The sequence below is a fragment of the Triticum aestivum genome, chromosome 3D (assembly GCF_018294505.1).
Source record: "Triticum aestivum cultivar Chinese Spring chromosome 3D, IWGSC CS RefSeq v2.1, whole genome shotgun sequence".
Classification (NCBI taxonomy): domain Eukaryota; kingdom Viridiplantae; phylum Streptophyta; class Magnoliopsida; order Poales; family Poaceae; genus Triticum; species Triticum aestivum.
The window spans coordinates 354,537,462-354,550,456 of NC_057802.1; positions in this window are offsets into that span (position 1 = coordinate 354,537,462).

A 12,995-nucleotide genomic window follows, 5' to 3' on the forward strand; every position below is an offset into this window, starting at 1 on the left:
ACCACGCCACCTCCGTTCGGATCTCGTCATCGTCGCCGCCGTCCGCCGCCCGTTTCGACGCTGGTGAGCCACTTCCTAGCCTCCCAGCTCCGCCATTGCTGACATCACCTCGCCGCCCAGGACCTACGGACGCGTCGACACCGAGCTCGTCCGCCGCCCGCCGGAGCTGTAGAGCACTGGACTCTGCACCACGTCACCCTCGTCGCCTCCGTCGGCTCCGAGCTCCAGCGACTCCACCACCGCCTCCGACTCGCTCCGCCGCCTCGCCCCGATGTCTTCGCCGCCTTCCCCGACCACCGGAGCACCTCCGCCACCGACGCCCGAGCCCACCTTGCCGTCGACCGCCGTTGTAAGCCGCCGGACTTCCCTCTCCCATCCGATCTAGTTTAGACGGCTTAGATTAGAACTAGCGAAAGGTTAGGTTTATTTGTATTAGATCGGTTTTTGTTCGGTTTAGTTTACGACTTATTTCCGGTTTAGTCATGGTTAGTGTTGACCGGTCCGTTCGGTTTTTTTATTAACCCGTACGCGTTTTAGTTTATATATCGCCCGAGCGCTGTTTAGATTCCGATCCCACACCTTCGCCCAGTAGCGCCCGTTAGTTTTTGTTTTAGTTTTCGTTTAAGTTTCTAAAACAGAATAGTTCTGATTTTGTAAAATCTATATCTTTTAGGTTATTAAATATTTTTAGTTGATTCTTTTTTTCCTAGTTTGCAAATTTCCTAAAGTTTAGGTATAAATAGTTCCGGCCATGTTTTAGTTTCTAAAAATTGTTTTATATGAGTTTTAGTCAGATAGGTACTTCTGTTATAAAATGAGCTAGGATTAATATTTTTAGGCGATTCTTTTTGCCACTACTTTGTTTTGATCTTGCCTAGCAGTAGGACTAATTTGGGTATTTTTAGATTTTTTTTGTAAAATTAGTTTTACGCGAAAACAACACTGTTTTAGTTTCTTTTACTTTGTTGTTGTTTTCCGCTATTTCAATTACTTCAAGATTAATTTTTTCTGTTGTTTTATTTTTAGTCAGATTAGTTTCTGTAGAGTTAGAAGGTGAACTTTTATTTACAGAAAAAGAAAAGGTTTTATTTTATTTTCTTACTAGTTTTGTTTTAGGCATAAAAGGAGTTTTATAATAGCTTTTAATGCGTTTCTTTTTACATTAAATTTATTTGTTGTTTTCTTTCTGTCATTTAACAAAAACCTTATTTTGGCTCTGTTTAAGAAAATTTTCGTATAAGAAAATTATTTTGTGAGTTTGTCTTATTTGTAGTAAAAATCTTGCTTTGATTATATGACTTCGTTCGTTTTATTTGGATTTCTTTGTGTGTAAGATTGTGTGTTATTATAATTTACTTGCTGTTGTAGTAGAAATTTTATGATGGTATACTTATTTGTGCTATGTTTGACTCGATAGAATTTCCGGAGTGTGAGGCTTGCTATCACGAATCGCTAGCGTAGAAGATCGTCAGCAAGGAAAGTCATTTGATCATGTTCTACAATTCCTATGTTTTATTGCATTAGTAGTATTTCCTCCCCACCATGCATGCAGTAGCAGAATTTAAGTTATGTTCTTGAGTAGTATCATGTGGTAGGTTGAACCAATTCCCCTTGTTACCAATGCCTGGGACGATGTAGTTTATTTTGCTATGCTCGTAGACGGGGTTGGTTGAGTGATTCTAAGGGAGACGTGAGAGTCAAGATGATGACAACCCCATGACTTCAAGCTCAAGACTTCAAATTCACTACTGGGTGGAGGACGGACTTGATGGGCACCCTGGAGAAACCAGCGGATGGCCGGGATGCATGGAGAAGCGCCATGACATCTTGCGGAAAGCTTCACCCAGCCACGAAGAGACGTATGGATACCCCTTGACCGGAAGCTTACCTGTGCAGCCGCAAGCCATTATGGGCTCTGGCTTGGTCGACCCTAGCCATGACTCTGGCCGGACGGTGCTACGAGATGTAGAAGAACGGTAGGATTGGATGGGCACCAGCAGTGGCCCAGAGGAACTCTACAGAAGACCCTGTTTCGTTTGTCCCGTCTTCAAACACCAGGTAGTGCGAGGACATAAAGGAGGGAACGATTCTTGCGGGGCGAAAGAAGTCGGTCAGGACAGCCACGAGGGGCCCATGAGAGTGGGGGCGCGCCCAGGGGGGTAGGGCGTGCCTCCCTGCCTCATGGCTTCCTCAAAGCTTCCCTGACGTCTACTCCAAGTCTCCTCGATTGCTTCCGTTCCAAAAATAACTCTCCCGAAGGTTTCATTCCGTTTGGACTCCGTTTGATATTCCTTTTCTTCGAAACACTGAAATAGGCAAGAAAACATTAATTTGGGCTGGGCCTCCGGTTAATAGGTTAGTCCCAAAAATAATATAAAAGTGTTTAGTAAAGCCCATAAATATCCAAAACAGATAATATAATAGCATGAATACTTCATAAATTATAGATACGTTGGAGACGTATCAGCATCCCCAAGCTTAATTCCTGCTCATCCTCGAGTAGGTAAATGATAAAAGAGATATTTTATGAAGTGTGAATGCTAGCAGGTGCACAAGTTTGATCGATGATAATTTCAATCACCTTTTCTAGCATCATCATATGTCATAACAGTAGCTCATCTCATAAAACTTTTCATGATCAAGTAACAAACTATTCACATGTTATAGTATAGATCATAAATTTCCTTGAAAACTAACAAACCGTGTTATTAGTCATCAAACAATTACAATTCATCTTATTTTCAGGAAGAGTCTATGTCAGAGCTTTGATTCAGCAAACTTCACATACTCAACTATCATTTAGTCTTTCACAATTGCTAACACTCACGTGATATTTATGGGTTCAAAGTTTTAATCAGACACAGAGAAAGATAGGGGCTTATAGATTCGCCTCCCAACCTTTTACCTCAAGGGTAATGTCAACAATAATAGTTCATGATGCCTTACATCCAATTGGATATATATATCAGGATCTTTCCAATACAATGTGCTTGCCAAAAGATAAAATGTAAAAAGGAAAGGTGAAGATCACCATGACTCTTGCATAAGGTATAAGACAAGAATAAAAGATAGGCCCTTCGCAGAGGGAAGCAGAGGTTGTCATGCGCTTTTATAGTTGGATGCACAGAATCTTAATGCGAAAGAACGTCACTTTATATTGCCACTTGTGATAGGGACCTTTATTATCCAGTCCGTCGCTTTTATGCGAAAGATCATATAAAGCTTATTTTCTCCACACTAATAGATCATACATATTTAGAGAGCAATTTTTATTGCATGCATCGATGGCAACTTACTTGAAGGATCTTACTCAATCCATAGGTAGGTATGGTGGACTCGCATGGCAATACTGGTTTAAGGGACGTTTGGAAGCACAAGTAGTATCTCTACTTGGTGCAAAGAATTTGGCTAGCACGAGGGGGAAAGGCAAGCTCAGCATGTTGAATGATCCATGACAATATACTTTATTTCAGATATAAGAAAACATAACCCACTACGTTGTCTTCCTTGTCCAACATCAACCTTTTAACATGCCATATTTTAATGAGTGCTCACAATCATAAAAGATGTCCAAGATAGTATATTTATATGTGAAATCTCTCTTCCCTCAATATTTCTTTCATGAATTGTTCAAGTGACCAATACAATGTTTGCTAACCTTCAATAAATTTACCACCTCTACTTCTTATATGTGAAGTCATTACTCCCCATGGGATAAGCATATAAAACATATATAATTTCAGATTTATGATATTCAAATCATTCAACTATTTACTCATAGGATATAAGTGAAGCACACGAGTAAATGACAAACTACTCCAAAAAGATATAAGTGAAGATCAATGAGTAGTTAAATAATTATTTAGCTATGTGAAGACTCTCCCATTTAATAATTTCAGATCTTGATACTTTATTCAAACAACAAGCAAAACAAAATAAAATTACATTCTAAGAATAGCAAACATCACGTGAAGAAGCAAAAACTTAGGATCAACCGATACTAACCGATAGTTGTCGAAGAAGAAAGGTGGGATGCCAACCGGGGCATCCCCAAGCTTAGACGCTTGAGACTTCTTGAAATATTATCTTGGGATGCCTTGGGCATACCCAAGCTTGAACTTTTGTGTCCCCTTAATTCCTCTCATATCACGGTCTCCCTAAATCTCAAAAGTTTCATCCACACAAAACTCAACAAGGACTCGTCAGATAAGTTAGTATAAAGCAATGCAAAAACCTTATCATACTCTACTGTAGCAAATCACTAAAATTATTATTCAACATTTCATACTAAATGCCTCTGCATATTTAATAGTCCTATCCTCAAATAGAATCATTAAAGAAGCAAACATATGCAAACATAACAGCAATCTGCCTATACGGGACAGTCTGTAAAGAATGCAGCAAGATCCATACTTCCCTAGCTCCAAAAATTATGAACGAAAATTTCCACTGTAGTAAATTTATCAGATCTTATTATGCAAAAGGTTTCAACATTTTATCACATTCTGACTTTTCTAGGGAATTTTTGCAACAGCGGTAAACTTTCTGTTTTCAAACAGCAACATGAAGACTTGTAAAATAGGCATAGTAAAGGCTATCAATGCCACTTTTATTGAAATAAAAGATGCAAAACATTGTTCTAAATAACAGCAAACAAAACCTAACAAAATAAATTGACACTCCAAGCAAAACACATATCATGTGGTGAATAAAAATATAGCTCCAAGTAAAGTTACCGATGAACGAAGACGAAAGAGGGGATGCCTTCCGGGGCATCCCCAAGCTTAGGCTCTTGGTTGTCCTTGAATATTACCTTGGGGTGCCTTGGGCATCCCCAAGCTTAGGCTCTTGCCACTCCTTATTCCATAGTCCATCGAATGTTTACCCAAAACTTGAAAACTTCACAACACAAAACTTAACAGAAGACTCGTAAGCTCCGTTAGTATAAGAAAATAAATCACCACTTAGTTACTGTTGTGAACTCATTATAAATTCATATTGGTGTAATATCTACTGTATTCCAACTTCTCTATGGTTCATATCCTCCGGTACTACTCATAAATTCATCAAAATAAGCAAACAACACAATGAAAACAGAATCTGTCAAAAACAGAACAGTCTGTAGTAATCTGTATCAAACGCATACTTCTGGAACTCCAAAAATTCTAAAATAAACTGCTGGACGTGAGGAATTTATCTATTAATCATCTGCAAAAAAATCAACTAAATAGCATTCTCCAGTAAAAAGTTGTAGCTAATCTCGTGAGCGCTAAAGTTTCTGTTTTTTACAGCAAGATCAAAAAGACTTCACCCAAGTCTTCCCAAAGGTTCTACTTGGCACAAACACTAATTAAAACATAAAACCACATCTAAACAGAGGCTAGATGGATTATTTATTACTAAATAGTAGCAAAAAGCAAAGAACAAAATAAAATTGGGTTGCCTCCCAACAAGCGCTAACGTTTAACGCCCCTAGCTAGGCATGATGATTTCAATGTTGCTCACATAAAAGATAAGAATTGAAACATAAAGAGAGCATCATGAAGAATATGACTAGCACATTTAAGTCTAACCCACTTCCTATGCATAGGGATTTTGTGAGCAAACAACTTATGGGAACAATAATCAACTAGCATAGGAAGGCAAAACAAGCATAACTTCAAAACTTTAAGCACATAGAGGAAACTTGATATCATTGCAATTCTTACAAGCATATATTCCTCCCTCATAATAATTTTCAGTAGCATCATGAATGAATTCAACGATATAACCATCACATAAAGCATTCTTTTCATGATCCATACGCATAGAAATTTTATTACTCTCCACATAAGCAAATTCTTCTCATTCGGAATAGTGGGAGTATCATAAGAAACTCGAATACTATAAATTGTTTCCATATTAAAAGAGTAATGTTCAGAAAAAGGGTAATCATAATCATGACAAGTTTTATAAATATAATCATCACTACTTTTTATAGCATAAGTTTCATCACAATAATCATCATAAGTAGCAACTTTGTTCTCATCATAATCAATTGAAACCTCTTCCGAAATAGTGGATTCATCACTAAATAAAGTCATGACCTCTCCAAATCCACTTTCATAAATATTAATAAGATTCAACACCCTCCAAAATAGTGGGATCATTACTTCCTAAAGTTGACACTCTTCCAAACCCACTTTCATCAATATAACCATCATAAATAGGAGGCATGCTATCATCATAATAAATTTGCTCATCAAAACTTGGGAGGCTAAAAATATCATCTTCATTAAACATAGCATCCCCAAGCTTGGGACAAACATTAATTGCAGCAAATATATTCTCAAACATGTCATTCTCATCAAACATAGCATCCCCAAGCTTGGGCCTTTTCATATCATAAGCATAATCACTCTCATCATTAATAGTATGGATAGCACCAATAGTATAGCAATTATCATCATCACAATGAGTAATAGGAGCAACATCATTTGGGAGGGATACCTTTCTACCTTTGCTTCTCCGTCTTTTCTTTTTCTTCTTCACATCATGTGTGGGTTTAACCCTCTTTTTTGAGCTCCTTATTAATGAGATTGGTTGAATAGAAGGCTCCTCCTCGTTACCTGATTCATCATAAGAAATAATAGGAGGATATTGGGAAGCCTCTTCCCTTTCATTAGTATTCTCTTCATCTTCTATTTGTTTTCTTTTCTTTATGTAATTGGCAATATAAGGATTTTCAATGCAATTCACCGCACAATACATAAAAATTTCTTCTAGATCAAAATCAATAAATCTATCAAGATTAAATTTTGGAATACCCTCAGTTATACGTTTCATTTCTTCATACCCCAGAAGAAGACTAAGCTCTTTATGATGCTCAAGGGTAATCAAGTTATCACAATTTTTGGACACGATTTGATCATGAAACAAATAGCATTGGAGCTTTAAATGACCATGTTCATTGCAAAGTTCACAAGGATGGCGATAAATATTGAATCTTTCAGCACAATCATCTAGCCTTTCTTGCAACCATTTGGTTTCTAAATACTTATGCCTCTTGCAAAATCTATCTTCCCTATTTGGTGTGTACTTGCAAACTCTATGCACTCCACAAAAGTTGACATGCTTATAAGAGACATTTTCATCATGACTAGTGCAATCATCATTAGTACTATGGATATTCAAAGAATTCATACTAACAACATTGCAATCATGCTCATCATTCAAAGATTTAGTGCCAAACATTCTAATGCATTCTTCTTCTAACACTTTGGCACAATTATCGGAATCCTTATTTTCATGAAAGACATTAAAAAGATGAAGCATATGAGGCACCCTCAATTCCATTTTTTGGTAGTTTTCTTCTATAAACTAAACTAGTGATAAAACAAGAAACTAAACGATTCGATTGCAAGATCTAAAGATATACCTTCAAGCACTCACCTCCCCGGCAACGGCGCCAGAAACTGCTTGATGTCTACTACACAACCTTCTTCTTGTAGACGTTGTTGGGCCTCCAAGTGCAGAGGTTTGTAGGACAGTAGCAAATTTCCCTCAAGTGGATGACCTAAGGTTTATCAATCCGTGGGAGGCTTAGGATGAAGATGGTCTCTCTCAAACAACCCTGCAACCAAATAACAAAGAGTCTCTTGTGTCCCCAACACACCCAATACAATGGTAAATTGTATAGGTGCACTAGTTCGGCGAAGAGATGGTGATACAAGTGCAATATGGATAGTAGATATAGGTTTTTGTAATATGAATATATAAAAACAACAAGGTAACTAATGATAAAAGTGAGCACACACGGTATTGCAATGCGTTGAAACAAGGCCTAGGGTTCATACTTTCACCCGTGCAAGTTCTCTCAATAATAATAACATAATTGGATCATATAACTATCCCTCAACATGCAACAAAGAGTCACTCCAAAGTCACTAATAGAGGAGAACAAACGAAGAGATTATGGTAGGGTACGAAACCACCTCAGAGTTATCCTTTCTGATCGATCTATTCATAGAGTTCGTACTAGAATAACACCTTAAGACACAAATCAACCAAAACCCTAATGTCACCTAGATACTCCAATGTCACCTCAAGTATCCGTGGGTATGATTATACGATATGCATCACACAATCTCAGATTCATCTATTCAACCAACACAAAGAACTTCAAAGAGTGCCCCAAAGTTTCTACCGGAGAGTCAAGACGAAAACATGTGCCAACCCCTATGCATGTTGATCACCAAAACATACCTCAAGTAGATCACGTGATATCCCATTGTCACCACAGATAAGCACATGCAAGACATACATCAAGTTTTCTCAAATCCTTAAATACTCAATTCGATAAGATAACTTCAAAGGGAAAACTCAATCCATTACAAGAGAGTAGAGGGGGAGAAACATCATAAGATCCAACTATAATAGCAAAGCTCGCGATACATCAAGATTGTATCACCTCAAGAACACGAGAGAGAGATCAAACACATAGCTACTGGTACATACCCTCAGCCCCGAGGGTGAACTACTCCCTCCTCGTCATGGAGATCGCCGGGATGATGAAGATGGCCAACGGTGAGGGTTCCCCCCTCCGGCAGGGTGCCGGAACAGGGTCCCGATTGGTTTTTGGTGGCTACGGAGGCTTGCGGCGGCGGAACTCCCAATCTATTCTGTTTTCTGATGTTTTTAGGGTATATGGATATATATAGGCGAAATAAGTCGGTTAGGGGAGCCACGAGGGGCCCACGAGGGTGGGGGGGCGTGCCCAGGGGGTAGGGCACGCCTCCCTGCCTCGTGGCTTCCTCGAAGCTTCCCTGACGTCTACTCCAAGTCTCCTGGATTGCTTCCGTTCAAAAAATAACTCTCCCGAAGGTTTCATTCAGTTTGGACTCCGTTTGATATTCCTTTTCTTCGAAACACTAAAATAGGCAAGAAAACAGCAATTTGGGCTGGGCCTCCGGTTAATAGGTTAGTCCCAAAAATAATATAAAAGTGTTTAGTAAAGCCCATAAACATCCAAAACAGATAATATAATAGCATGAATACTTCATAAATTATAGATACGTTGGAGACGTATCAGTCCTCCACGTCGATGTGGTTCACCTGGGCACAAGGAAAAGGATTGGGCTTCTTGGTAGCTGAGTTTCCGTTGCCGTTGCCGTTTCCATTTCCCTGCTTGGCCTCCAGACAATCGGTGGCATAGTGTCATGTCTTCTGGCACTTGAAACATGTGATATGACTCAGATCCTTCTGAGCCGGAGTGGGACGGTGCCATTGCCTCCATTGCCAGTCCTGAAGTTGATGTTGTTGTTGCGATTGTTCCCGTTCCCTCCATGGTTGTGTCCTCCATGGTTATGTCCTCCATGGGTGTGATGGGTGTGACCTCCCGGGTATGGGGTGTAGCGAGGCTTCTGCTGAGCTCCCGAGTTGTACTTCCCCTGGCTATACTTTCGTTTATGGTTATCAATCTGCTGTTGCTTGCCTTCAAGGATGGTGGCCTTGTCTACCAGCTCCTGGTAGTTATTGAAGGTAGCCAATCAGCTGCATTCCTAGCTCATCATTGAGTCCTTCGAGGAACTTCTCCTGCTTTGCGGCATCTATGGCCACATCACCCGGGGCATAGCGAGCTAACTGGATGAACTCATCCACGTACCGCCCCACAGTATGATTCCCCTAGCGTAAGTTGCGGAACTCACGCTTCTTCAGACTCATGGCTCCAGCTGAAACATGAGTGGTGCGGAAGGCCTGCTGAAACTGATCCCACGAGATGGTGGAGATGGGATAGGTGGTGCTGTAGTTCTCCCACCAAGAGGCTGCGGGTCCATCCAGTTGGTGTGCGGCAAAACGCACCTTCTCAGCATCTGTGCATCCACCAGTTGCTAGCTCCCTTCCGATCTTGCGGAGCCAATCATCAGCTACAATTGGCTCGGTGCTACTAGAGAACACCGGCGGATTCAGCCTTAGGAAATGGGTCAGGTTGTCGACAGGGGGTTGTTGTTGTTGTTGTTGTTGCCTTGGTTCTGGATGAGCATCTGCATCAAGGCATTCTGCTGTTGGATCAGCTGGGTGAGCTCCGGCGGGAAAGTGAATCCGGGGTCACGTCTCGGAGGCATCTGGTGTTTTGGAGTGGATGAGAAATTAGAATAGAACAAGGGTCTAAGAGAAAATAGCACTACCCATATGAATGCACAATCAAAATCACACCAATCATTTATTCATTCATCTCAAACAAGGTTCAATCTCGGATTACAAAATCTCACGACTAATCGAAAATAACAGCCTAATTGATCGACGAAAAATAAAATAAAATAACATGGCGGTCGACTAAATGTTCTTCATCAATTATCCTTGCGTCCTGTGCGGCGTCCTCTGGTGTGGCGCCTCCTCTTGTTGCGTCCTTCAGTGGAGCTCTCCTCGTAATGCTTATCATTGCTCACGAGGGGTCCATCATCTCCACTCAGAAAGAGGTCTTCTCCCTGGTCCATCTTTTCCTCCAGTGTGGCAACATATTTTCCAGGTCCTTGATTCTCTCCATAAAATCCTTGACTTCTTCTTCATGTTCAAGGAAGTCCGCGCGTGCTTTCTCCTCCAGTTCCAGCTCACGGAACAACAGCCTCCTCAATACCTTGGAGCTTCGGCGCGTTTGGATTTCTTGGTTCCTGATGTGACTCTCCAAGTCTTGGACATATGAAAGAACGGAGTCGTCCTCCATGGTACGGATGATATCTCCATTCCTTGCTCTGCGAGAAATCATGGCGAGGTCTGATGGGTCGAGCTCGGCCTTGCACTCTTCTCGGAGATGTCCAAGTGCACGATGAATCGCCATGTCTCTTTCGAGGATCCAAGTGAAAGCGGTAAACTCAAAGTTGATGGGCTTTGAATATCCTCCAAAGGTCCTCCCTGGAATGTGCACCTCAATCCTGTAGGGGGTATCCGTCAGAAGTGCATTGGTAGGCTTCCCGGTGATAGAGGGCAGAGCAATCTTCAGCTTCTTCACGATCCGAACCAGCTTCTTGCCGAAAGGCATCATCTCATCCGGCTGGCAAAACTCCGGTAGTAGAACTGGGGTGAACTCGGCGGCCATCTAGAATGTTGAAAATCGAAGGGAAGTCAGAAATGAACAGGGGAGAATTACGGAATAATAAGGACATAAAATAACATAGTTTCTTCCTATGACTTTTTGATCCTAGGGGTTACGTCCTATGGTTAGCGTGTGCTCTGAATACCATCTCTGTAACAACCCGGCCCAAAATCGGCCAAATCTCTGTGTATCTGTACCATCCAAAGATCATGCTGGCACACATAGTACATTGATGAAAAATTCAAAGTTCAATCACACTTGGTTTATTACACGATTCTCATATAGAGTCTTTATTACAATAGAATAAATTCGACCGAAGGCCAACTCGTGAGAAAAACTAAATGCTGCGGAAGCGTAGACGTTAAGCGAGTCCATCCGACTCCATAGGGCAATCACCTAGCGTAGATCGTAGCCTCACTCCTGGTCGGAAAACTCCTCTGCAACATGAGACGTTACAGCCGTGTAGGTCAGCATTTTGAATATGCCGGCAAGTCATAGAGAAAGACAATAATAACAATGCTAATACTATAAGCAATTTGGCTGCGGGGCTCTAAGTTTAAGTTTTTGCGAAAAGCCAATTTTTTCCTACAACAAAAAGGACTTGCTTGCAATTACTACAAAATATTGGTTGTTATTGAGATGGTTCCGCCAACCAATGTCTCATACCCGAAATTATTAATAACCCGTCAATTAATTAATTATGTTCAGTGTTGAGATTTCCAAAATACTCCAATTCCAGAGGCTCAGTTGTCCATAACCGGGGACACGGCTAATCGATTAGGTTTCTACTCTGCAGAGTCTTGTGCACTTTACCCGCAAGAATCGCTCCCTCCTTTATGTTCTCGCACTGCCTGGTGTTTGAAGACGAGACGAATGAAACAGGGTCTTCTGTAGAGTTCCTCTGGGCCACTGCTAGTGCCCATCCAATCCTACCGTTCTTCTACATCTCGTAGCATCGTCCGGCCAGAGTCATGCCTAGGGTCGACCAAGCCAGAGCCCATAATGGCTTGCGGCTGCGCAGGTAAGCTTCCGGTCAAGGGGTATCCATACGTCTCTTCGTGGCTGGGTGAAGCTTTCCGCAAGATGTCATGGCGCTTCTCCATGCATCCCGGCCATCCGCTGGTTTCTCCAGGGTGCCCATCAAGTCCGTCCTCCACCCAGTAGTGAATTTGAAGTCTTGACCTTGAAGTCATGGGGTTGTCATCATCTTGACTCTCACATCTCCTTAATGAATCACTCAACCAAGCCCGTCTACGAGCATAGCAAAATAAACTATATCGTCCCGGGCATTGGTAACAAGGGGAATTGGGTTCAAACTACCACATGATACTACTCAAGAACATAACTTAAAATTCTGCTACTGCATGCATGGTGGGGAGGAAATACTACTAATGCAATAAAACATAGGAATTGTAGAACATGATCAAATGACCTTCCTTGCTGGCGATCTTCGTACGCTAGCGACTCGTGATAGCAAGCCTCGCACTCCGGAAATTCTATCGAGTCAAACATAGCACAAATAAGTATACCATCATAAAATTTCTACTACAACAGCAAGTAAATTATAATAACACACAATCTTACGCACAAAGAAATCCAAATGAAACGAACGAAGTCATATAATCAAAGCAAGGTTTTTACTACAAATAAGACAAACTCACAAAATAATTTTCTTATACAAAATTTTTCTTAAACAGATCCAAAATAAGGTTTTTGTTAAATGACAGAAAGAAAAACAGCAAATAAATTTAATGCAAAAAGAAACGCATTAAAAGCTATTATAAAACTCCTTTTATGCCTAAAACAAAACTAGTAAGAAAATAAAATAAAACATTTTCTTTTTCTGTAAATAAAAGTTCACCCTGTAACTCTACAGAAACTAATCTGACTAAAAATAAAACAACAGAAAAATTAATCTTAAAGT